This window comes from Cavia porcellus, unplaced genomic scaffold (genome assembly GCF_034190915.1).
Source record: "Cavia porcellus strain 051 isolate PalLab524CR breed Dunkin Hartley unplaced genomic scaffold, mCavPor4.1 scaffold_4, whole genome shotgun sequence".
Taxonomy (NCBI): domain Eukaryota; kingdom Metazoa; phylum Chordata; class Mammalia; order Rodentia; family Caviidae; genus Cavia; species Cavia porcellus.
The window spans coordinates 111216475-111227431 of record NW_026947487.1 but is presented as its reverse complement, the minus strand read 5'-3'; positions in this window follow the sequence as shown (position 1 = coordinate 111227431).

The following is a 10957-nucleotide window of genomic DNA, read 5'->3' as shown; positions in this document are numbered from 1 at the left end:
ATTCCATCATGATTTAAATTATTTGTTAAATTTCTTGCCAATTTAAACTCACATACTAATTTTAGACAGTTATCATCAGTGCTTTTATACGGTTATATTAAATAAATAATTTTTTCCAATACCACATTTTTATGATGCTGTCTGGTGGATATTTAATATTACTCCAATCAATTGGGCACCATTTCCCTAACTATTTTTTCATTATGGAGAAATTTAAGCTGTTTCTACTTAAAGCCAATGATTAAAATAAACCTGTAGTCCACCAGTCATGCAAATGCATTTTCCCCATCATAATTCATTTTGAAGAATTAATTTAATACAGTGGCAGTTCTTGGCCAAATACTGAGCACTTTCTATAACTTGTATACATTTTTAAAAAGATGTGTGTGTGTATGTGTATGTGTGTGTGTATTTTGGTACGATTTGAGTATAATTTGCTCACATCCCATCAATTTTCCACAAATTCTGTGGCTATTTTGTAAAACCTTACTGTTTTTCTGCTGTAATCAGAGCTTTCTTTTGTCAACATTAAGATACTTGACATTAATATAGTAGTTTTATTTATTTGACAGCTCATATTTAACTTTTACCAGTCATGCTAGTAATTCCCTTTAGCAATTTCCTCTGGGCCAGAGACCAATCCAGAATCCCACTAAATTATGACTTATATTTTTTTCATTGTATGAAAATATATTTCATTTCCATTGATAATAGTTCTTTATAACTTCAATATTTTTTGAAAAGTACAGGCCAGTCGATTATTTTGCAGAATATCCTTCAACTTACATTTTTCTGATGTTTCCTTATGACCAGATCCAGGCTACTCATTTTTAACAGAAAACCACAGACTGGGTGCTGTGCTCTTTCCCACTGCGTTATTAAAGAGACAAGAAATCAGCTTGTCCGCGTACTGGTGATGTTTTAAATTGTCATCAGTTCATCACACGCTATCAATCAGGATTCTTTATAAAGTTACTAGATTTTTTTTCTGTTGTGGTTAGTAAGTAATTTAGAGATATATGAAATCATGCAAAATTTCTGTTCCTTCTTAAAGTTTCACCCAATATTTTCAGCATCAATTTATAATCTTGTCTGTGTCAATCATTACTTTAAGGAATGTAATTTTATGATAAATTGAATAGGTGGTCTTACATTCACAGGAGCTTCTCTTTTACACTGTTAACCTATTTATATCAATACTGACTCAGACTTGCTTATTTTACCCTGCAAATATTTTGTTAATATCATTTTTTTTTTGATGCTCGGATTGTTCTAAATGTTGCCAGGGGGAGTATCTCTGCAAGCTAGCTTCTGCCAGGTTCTCATGATATTTTAAATTGAGGCTGACAAAACACTCCAGGCTTCCCCTACCCTGGCACTGATACCAATCCTTTGCACAAGAATCTCTGACTTCTTGAGGGGGCCGTTATTGGGGATCCCGAGGTTGGGAGCTAGGTATTCTCATTACTGGACATCAATGCTTCTAAGTCCTATCATTAGAAACCAAAAACTATAAACTGAATATAAATATCAGTAGCAATCACAGTAGGTCTATTATCTACATATTAAAAATCATAAGTGCATACCAACTTTTTAACTTTGATTCATCATGACAGGTAATATAGTAGTCTTCCCACTTAAAATTGCACTGGAAATTCCATTTTTGTTTATGCTTTTTAACAAATATATATTCATTTTTAGTTACCCAAGTGTACATTCAGAAAATACCAATTTCCAAAAATTCTAGAACACTTCCTAATGCACTTTATTTAATTATGTCGTCTTTAGAATTTGTTATGTTTACATCAGTTTCTGAGCATGATGTATTTCCTCCTCATATGACAGTATTTCAAACCCTGCTTTGTCATTTTAACATAGTTCTTTTTTTAAAGACTTAGTCACATGTTATACTGGAGACTGGATCATAGAGTCATACCAGGAAGATTGCAGAATGAACACAAAATTATCAACACAAAATATGATATGAGGTATCAGCTTCCAGAATTACAGAGCCCAGCAGATTCAAAATAACCACTTACCTGGAGAAAATTATTTAAAACTGCCTAAGTTTTCTGGAAATTGTGCTGAGGTGTATGTCAAATAGATGAAGATTTATTCAGGAAAAATAATGTACTCAATTTTGGCAAGTATATTAAAAATTGGTGGCATTTGAGCCACAACCCACTCCTCCTGTCCTGCAGCTCAGTGTAACTGAAGCACTAATCTACTCAGCACTGCTGAACACACGGGGCAACATCTTTCCCCAGTTCACGTCATTTCCTTGGACTCCAGTTTCCTTGGGCTTCCCGGAAGGCTTGGCTGAGAACAGACTTCTCCTGCATGGCATGGGGCTCTCCTCCACGCACAGCCAACTGGGAATCTGCGGCCTTGCCCCAGCTTGCTCTTAAGGCAGAAGCTCTACTCTGGAAGCAGAAAGCCCAGGAGAAGAGGTATCAGCACCAACCCCTGCCCTGAGAGCCTGGCACCACACTGAAAGAAGTTTCCAGCACCTACTCACACTGCATGGAGCGGGGGCACTACAGCTCTGCCCAGTGGGGCTGACTTTACTCACAAAGCGATGTGGAAGAGTCCGTGCCTAAAGAGACTGCCAAAGCAGCAGGGATTTTGTTGGGAAATGAGTAAGGGACAGTGCAGTGTCTCATTCCATGAAAACTGTCACAACAGCACAAATGCACACAGAAGTTTAGCAGACAGAGCAGTCAAGGAAAGAGATAGCCACTCCAAGCCACTCTGGTTTCATGGGAAACAGGCAGCATACAAAGAAGCACCTGCCCAGGACCAGCCAGAAGATAGGTTGACACAGAGTTTAAACACCCACATCACATGCAGACACCAGCAGGGCCAGCAGTCTCACTGCCACTGAAGGGTTAGGCTCTAAGGCTGATGGACCCATTAGCTGGACAATAAGCTGCTCCGACCCAGAGGCAACTCTGAGGCTACAGAAGTCATAAAGTTAGATTATCACTGGGCTAAGTGCAAGAGAACCTGAGACTGAAAGAAAAAAATTTAACCCACTGTCCCGCAGAGGGTTTTCACTGACTTCTGTGTCAGAAAAAACAATTTGCAGGACTTATGAGTAGGAGGCTCAGGAAGGGGTTTTTGGAGAAAAATATAGGATGCACCCAGGAACAGGGGGCAGATGCTCCGAGAAATGAAACACACTCCAGTTCAGAACTGGGAACATTTATACCTTTTTGAAGGGGTGGTAAAGGAGATTATATCCCCTTTGCTGACTGTCCCTGGACTATTTATAGTGAAAATTGATATAGTGAAGGGAGCCAAAGAGAAGCCCACAAATAATATCAAAGCAGAATATGTATTTATCTCTCTTGTCATATTAGCCATTAACACCATAATCTGTTGATTCTCTTAAAATCCATTTCCTCGAAGTATACTGCAGTTTATCCTGTGTAAGACTGAAATATTGCCTTTAATTTGCATTTTTCTTGATTACCAGTGAGGTGGAGCATTTTCTTTCCGTGTGTTTATTTCTTTCAGGTGAATTGCTCATGCATATTTTGTACATTATTGATTTTTAGAATTCATTTTATACTGGCTGCCTGAATAAGCTATAAAGACCATCCTTAAATATGTTTTGTGTTTTGAATCTGTTTATAATTTATTTTATTGCATAGATGTAGGAGTATTTTCTTTACAGTCATGCTCCTTTGGTTAATAAAAATCTTCTTTATGTTGATATCCTAAGGATAATTACCTGTATATTTTCTAGACATTTTAGATTAGCTTTACTCATTGGACTGTTCAGTGTATTTGGGCTTGACTTTGGTATGTGATATGAGCAAAGGATCCATTTTTTCCTTTGGATGCCTAATTTTCTAATCAGCTTTTAAGAAAATGGCATCATTTCCCAGTGATTTGTCAAACTGTTTTCCAGAGTAGTTCTCCACGCACATCTGAGTATATAGCTGAACTCAATATTTTCTTCTTTGACTATTTCTTTCTTCTTTGACTATTTCTGCATTAGTACCATATGCTCTGTGAAAAGACAATGTTTTAAGTGTTAGAATGGAACACTATTTTGCCATAAGGTAAATTTGAGTTGTAAGAAAATGGATGTACCTTGAGATCATAATGTTAAGTGAAATAAATCAGGTGCATGAGTTTAAGTGTCATATGGTACTCATAATTTCAATTCATTAAGGTCTTTTGCCCTCAGATTTTTCTTTTCCTCCTGAAATCCTAGTGGTATACTAAGTGCTTAGTCAAAAAAAAATGAGCTTTATATATCTCCAACTTCTCCTCTGATTTTGTTACCAGGAAGTTTTTAGTTAAAATATTGCTTATTACTTAATTTTATTAATATCAATCAAAAATCTCTGCTGTTATAAAACAGTTTATTATAACTCTTTCCCGACAATGTTTAATACCTAGTTTTACCTGCTCATCCTGCCCTCTTTTGTCTAGAGTTTCACATCTCCAAGACTAAAGTAACACCCCCAATGTCCGTGTGCTGTGGGAGACTTCATTCTTGGCATGAAGAAAAGTCAGTTTATCACATCTGTCTCTTCCTATGTTTGTGGAACTCAAACATAATTCTCAAAGCAAATCAGTGAGCTATGAAAAACAATAGCCAAATCTTATTTCTTAATCTTTCACCTATGTTTCCTTAAATGTAGTCCGAACACTTGTTTTATGATCTTATATGTCAAATGACTGCAAGCTGGCTGTGCAGATAAATGATTCCAGGAGCAGTGCACGGGCGGTACCATTGTTATTATACATTCTTATAAAGGATTTATTTTGCCCAATATTTGGTTAGCTTTTAAATTAAATTTATTGGTACAATTTAGATAAATGCTATTTATCCTATTATGAACAAAAATTCTCAACCCAATGAAGTTGTTTATTAATGACAACATTCTAAAACTTTTGTCTTCTTAAAAAGTCTATCTAATAAAATAAGAGGAAATCAATATCTAAGTGTCAATAATTTTGCACGGACGGTTTTGCAAGTATCTTTAAATATCCTCACTACTTTAAAGAAATAGTATTTTGCATATTAGTGGTATATTTGGTTATTTATGGCACTGTAAGAGTTGATAGCTATGGATCACTGTGAATAACTATTCCTTTGATCTGCAATGATATTTCATATACCAGTTGACTCATTTTTGAACTACCTTGAAAAATGCAAAGGAAATTAGACAAATTGTAGGGAAAATAATTCATCTTTGCATCTCAGTATTTACTGGTGTTTTGTGGTTTGTGTTTGCTTTCACAAGACAATGCCGAAGTTCACTTTTAAAAAATTTGCATTTACTAAACATCATGTTCTCGAGGGTGATGAAAGTTGTCATAGAAACTACCATAATTATAAGAAATGCATTTTTGGAGGACGAAAATATTTACCCTCTAACCTGATCCACTGTTTCCTTATACAGGAAATTTCATTACTCAGGAGTGAGTTTTCTATCTCAGGAATACACAGAAAATACTGACCTTCTTGATTTTCAACACTCAGGAGGACTTTTTTGTTTCTGTTTTTGTTTTTATTCTTTTTTCAGGCATCTTCAGGTTTAATTTAAATTAGTGTCCTGCATCCTAAACTTGTTTCTGAAGAGCAGGATATCCCTCCGAAGACTGCAAATCATTTGGGGAAAATATCAGAATGAGATTGTAGAAATTATGTTACTGGTGTGAACAAGCTGAGGTTCAGGGGAGAAAACACCCATGATCTCTCCCCAAGCAAGTAATTATTTCCAGTAATATTCATCCTTGGTGACTCCAAGGTTAACGGAGAAACCATGGGGGCAAAAGCATGAAAGACATTTGCAAATACCTCATTTATTTTTCTCTATCTGATATTTTGCTTTTATTTCTCTCTCTAAGACCAAAACAAAACAAAAAGGATGCCCCTTCCGTCCTGGATAATACTTTAGCTTGACTAATTTTTTTAACTCACTAACTTTTTTGTAATACTAACCCTATAACTTTCTCTTAATGAACAACTATCCTAAGTTGTGCCCAGTGTTTCAACAATATATATGTTTTTAAATATATTGTTTATTTATAAAAAATAATATTAATGTATAATATATAACAATATATTCATTTAATCTTTATTTATAGAAATAAGTAAATTGAACACCTGATTACAGTATATATTTATATTTCTGATATATAAGAATTTAATAATTCATTCTATTCTTTTTTTCCAAAAATGACTTATGGCAACTTTTAAAGTACAAGACATGAGCTTAATTGTATAAATAGAAAGTATAATAAGATCAAGAGGATAATTCTTGCAAAAATAAAATAACAAGGCTAGGAGGTAAAAATCAGGTAAAGGTGAAAAACAAAAAATAGAACACTAAACGAAATCTGCTCCATACAATGTTACCAAGTAGATGGCTCCAGTGACTTCACTGTCTCCCTCAGGACAGGGAGGGCAGGACATTCCCTCTCCTGCAGGACACCACCCCTCAGACACTGAGACAATGCTCTCAGTGGACAGTATTGTCTTCTCTGAAACACCCATGTGATAGTATAAACAAAATTTTTCATAGGCAAAGAGATAATACAGAAAACATTGTTCGTTTTCTGTTAGCTGGTTTTGTTCTGTACTGCTGTTTTCAATTTTATTGTAACTGATGATATAGGCAATTATTTTAAGGTAGCAAGAGGCATTATGGTAGCCACTGTTGATCACCTTGTATTCTGTTTTTACATCATGTACTATGTCCATCCTTTGTTTTGACTGACTGCTTTGTTTTGTCACATTCGGTTTTATTCTCTTCAAAAAAAAGTAATAAGAACTGTGGGAGTAATAAAACCCAAAATGTGTAATTGTTATTTTAAAAAAGAGAGGAAAAGAAAGTATTCTAAGGGATATAACTACATGTATATTTAAGTGTGTAAGATAGATAAATGTATTACTAAATTTTTGTTTGGTTCATTGAAAAGAACTGTTTGCAGTCTCACTGTTTGAATGTCCACTTTGTATGCTTTAATTTTGTAACTTGGACAACTATTTCTAACATGACACTATGTAATCTATTAACTAGTGATTTCTTACTGTTTATTTTTTGGAAATTCTGTATTACTGTATGCTTTTACTGTTTTGTTTTTTTTTTTCTCTTTAAATAAAATTTTAAAAAATATTAAAAAAAAAAAAAAAAAGAAACACCCCCACCTCAGCAACAATGGGTGTTGCAAAACAGGCCCATATAAACTATGTGACTCTTCCAACAACTCTACACACTAAATCACATAGATTTCTTCTTGTTAAATACTAAACACCTCTCAAAACTGCAGTGAGAGTGACGGAAAATGATCACTGATTTTAGGGAAAATCCCACAAGGCTGGCAGAATGCTGAGTCCAAGGCTTGTGGTCCTCGGGTTAGTGTAAGGACAGAGTTTAGAGCGCGGAAGCAAACAGATTAAATCACTTCAGACTTAAATGAGTCATCTCACCTAACTGGACACTTTGGTTAGGTGAACTTTAAGAAGAGCTGAATCTGCAAGAGGGGACCTAAGAGGTGACAGCCATTTGAGAACAGGGGGTCACACTTTAAGCTTTGGGGCCCTTGCCAAGACACGTTACTGTTTCAGCTGCCAACATAAACTCACCTCCCAAAGTCTCATTTTCCTGGCCAGATCGAAACAATGAACTCTGGCCTGTCATCCTACGCACCAGTAAAAACCTAGCAATCAGGACTAGGCAGGGATGCACCCCCTGTTTACATAAAAGCAATCCATCAGGACCAAGTGTGTGGCATTCCTCCTTTGCTTAAGGGTCCTGGGCCGGAACTCTGTCCTTGTAAGCCAGCCCTTCCTCCTTTTCCTTTTCATTTGGGTCCTTTTCTTGGAGCCCTTTCTAGTGAATTCTGTTGAAAGCAGGTTTCAATGAATTAAATCATAGTCACTTACAATTACTAGAAAAGAAGTATCCTACACTGCCATCTGTAAAAGGAGCCCAGAAGCCAGTCGCTGTAGTTTTACTCTTTGTTAGGAGAAGATCCTGGGAAATGCAGAGGATTAGTGTGCAGCCCTGTACCTTCCAAAGGGCCTGCTAGTGTTTCACACACATCACACACTCATGCACTCACTCACAATCAGAATTCTATGCCCTAGAGCATAGCTAGGAAAAATTTAGAGCAAATGTGCAAACGCTGTCTCTGAGTAAGGACCCAACAACAACAAAATGTAAAGTACTCAAAGTGAACTTTATAGATAATATTATAGGTATGTATTCCTGGGACTCTGGATTTCAAAAATCATAAAAAGCCATACCTGTGTGTATATACATTAAAGATATTCTACATGTATATAATAATTACATGTTATACAGTATATAACATTTGACATAATTATTGAACACCATTTATGTGTCTAGGACATGCTGAAGTTTTCCACGTGCCTTTGAATTCTAGATGGAATATTTATTACTTGACTAAGTCTACCCAAATTTCCTTTCCTTAAAAAATCGTTAAATATCTTAGAGAACAATCTTCAGTTATATCTAACAGAATGACATGACATGGTTTCATCAAAAAAAAGGGATGGTTACTAGGTTACTTTTACATCCTTAATTTAAAATGATCTTGTCTTTATTATGTGTAGCAGAAAATCTTCCAAATTCTGTCACTTTATTTCCTATTAGCCCCAAAATAAGCACACACATATTCTGACCCTACTATGAGCTCATTTTGATAATTTACATCCAAATATCAGAAGCAGTGAAAAGCAGGAAGAAAATTAGATTTCCACGCTAATTTAATATCCTTTTAAAGATTTCACTAAAGATTATAACTAAACAGAAATGTACAAATTTTTAAATGACAGAGGGTCTAGACTTTAACATCTTTACAATTCATGACCATGGTGGAATCCAGATTGAAAGGAAAATGACCTAATGTTGAGATAGAATGAGCGATCTATGTATCCACCTCTGTGTCTGTCTGTACTTAGCAAGGACAGTAATTTGAAATATGGCAGTTTTCACTTTGAACGAATGTGTTTATTTGTGTTCCAAGAGGCTGCTGCTGTTACATGGTTCCTTATAGAATTGATCAGTGATAAAATACAGATGTATCCAGTGTGTACAACATGATTATATGTTTTTCCCAGATATCTTTTGTCTCTTAGATATGTTTTTCTAATTTAGTTTAAAGATGTTTCTTTCCCTACTTCCTGAAACAAATGAGCTTTATTTTTTCCCCTGAATCAATCACCTCCTGCTTACAATGCAATATTTGGCATTTTTAAGTTGCTGAGCCTATGGAATATACGGCTTTTAAAAATAAACTTACAATTCTTCTGATGAGGCTCTATGTGCATTCATCCCACACAGTACTTAATCCCAAGCTTTCCACACTCCTCACATCACCGTGAAACGTCCTTTCTCATTTTTGTCACAGCGTGTCTCCTCTCCACGGTCCCTGCCTAAAGATGAGGTAGGGCAGGGCACTTCAGTCACCACAGAGAGGAATTTTTAATTAACGGAAAGACCCAGGTCGTGCTCAATGGCCTGGTTACCTGGGTCCCATATTAGGAATAAACTTAGCTCTGTATTATTCCTCGTCGCCTATAGTTGCTTTCTTAACCTAGGAAGCAGATCTACTTTCTTTACTATTTAACTCTAACCAGGGAATGTGTTCCTTTTCCAAGTCAAAGAGAAAATAACTACCAAAAGAAGAAGAGAATGAAAATCCAAGAGAACATTCTCTTCTCTTGGACTTTTCCTAGAGATAGCATTTGCATTAGTTATTCTTTGCAGTATAACAATATGTGACATATTCATTGCTTAGACATACCATAGATATGATTAAAAAAAAAACAAAACACCAAAACAACAGGCCAGAGGAGTGCAGCACTCACTGCAGGTTTAACGTGGGCTTCCTTTTCTACACCTACTGAGAAGTTAGTCGGCTGTCAGCCAAGGTCCCCCCAGTGCAGAACTGTCTTCAGATCACAGTACTGGAGCAGAGAAAAGAGGATGTAAGTTCCCCAGGATGCTGTCACACTCCCATGCGACTGTACTTGGTCTTGAAAATCATGAGAAGTAGGCTGATAATAGCAATGATATCCTTTGATAAGAATAATTGCCTTTTCAGAGGAAGAAACAGGGAAGGATTTGAGGACGGAGCACCTACCAGCAGATTCAGCATGGCAGTGCAGCCCTGCTGACTTCAGGATTGCTCCAGTCTATGGAAAGAACATGTCCTAGAGCCACGAGGGGTTTTCCTCACATCGTAAGAAATAACTTATAATCTGATCTTGCCTGTGACACTAAGCCCAGAGAGGAGAGAAACTGAGTTACGGCAAAATCACATCTTCCTTTTGAGGATATTGCTAGTCCTAGTCACAAAGTCACCAGAAAGAATTCTGAGACTGAATTGTGGCTCTAACAGAAACAAACAAATAAAAGATTAATAAAGGGCTGTCAATCAGGCAGCACCTCCAGAGCCTTCCAACCTGAATGCACAAATGATTGCAGAGGTGTTCGCCTCCGGCGAAATAAATACCACCATTCAGAGGAGACAGGAGAAATTTGGACTTGAAAGTAGTCTGGTAGAGGTGCTCAAGAAAGACCTTTGCAAACACAATCTAGAGCTTATTATAGGGAATTGGCAGCAATTCCTCCTACGTCATAAAAACCAGACAATCGCAAAGCCAGAGACACCCACCATGACTTAGGTGACACCATAAAGGTCTTCAAAACAAAAAGGTATCTCAGTAGAGCTCACTAATAAATGGGAACTATGTACACAAATGTATGCTTCATATCTCAAAATATGTACAAATACATACATATGTAAATATATGTGCATATATATATATATATATATACACATATTTGTATATTCCAAATGTCATGACATACATGCACAGATTTCATCATCACTATATTAGGAACCAACAGTAAACTTTCATCTCCCACTTCAAGAATCTCCTTCCTCGCTGTGGCTACCA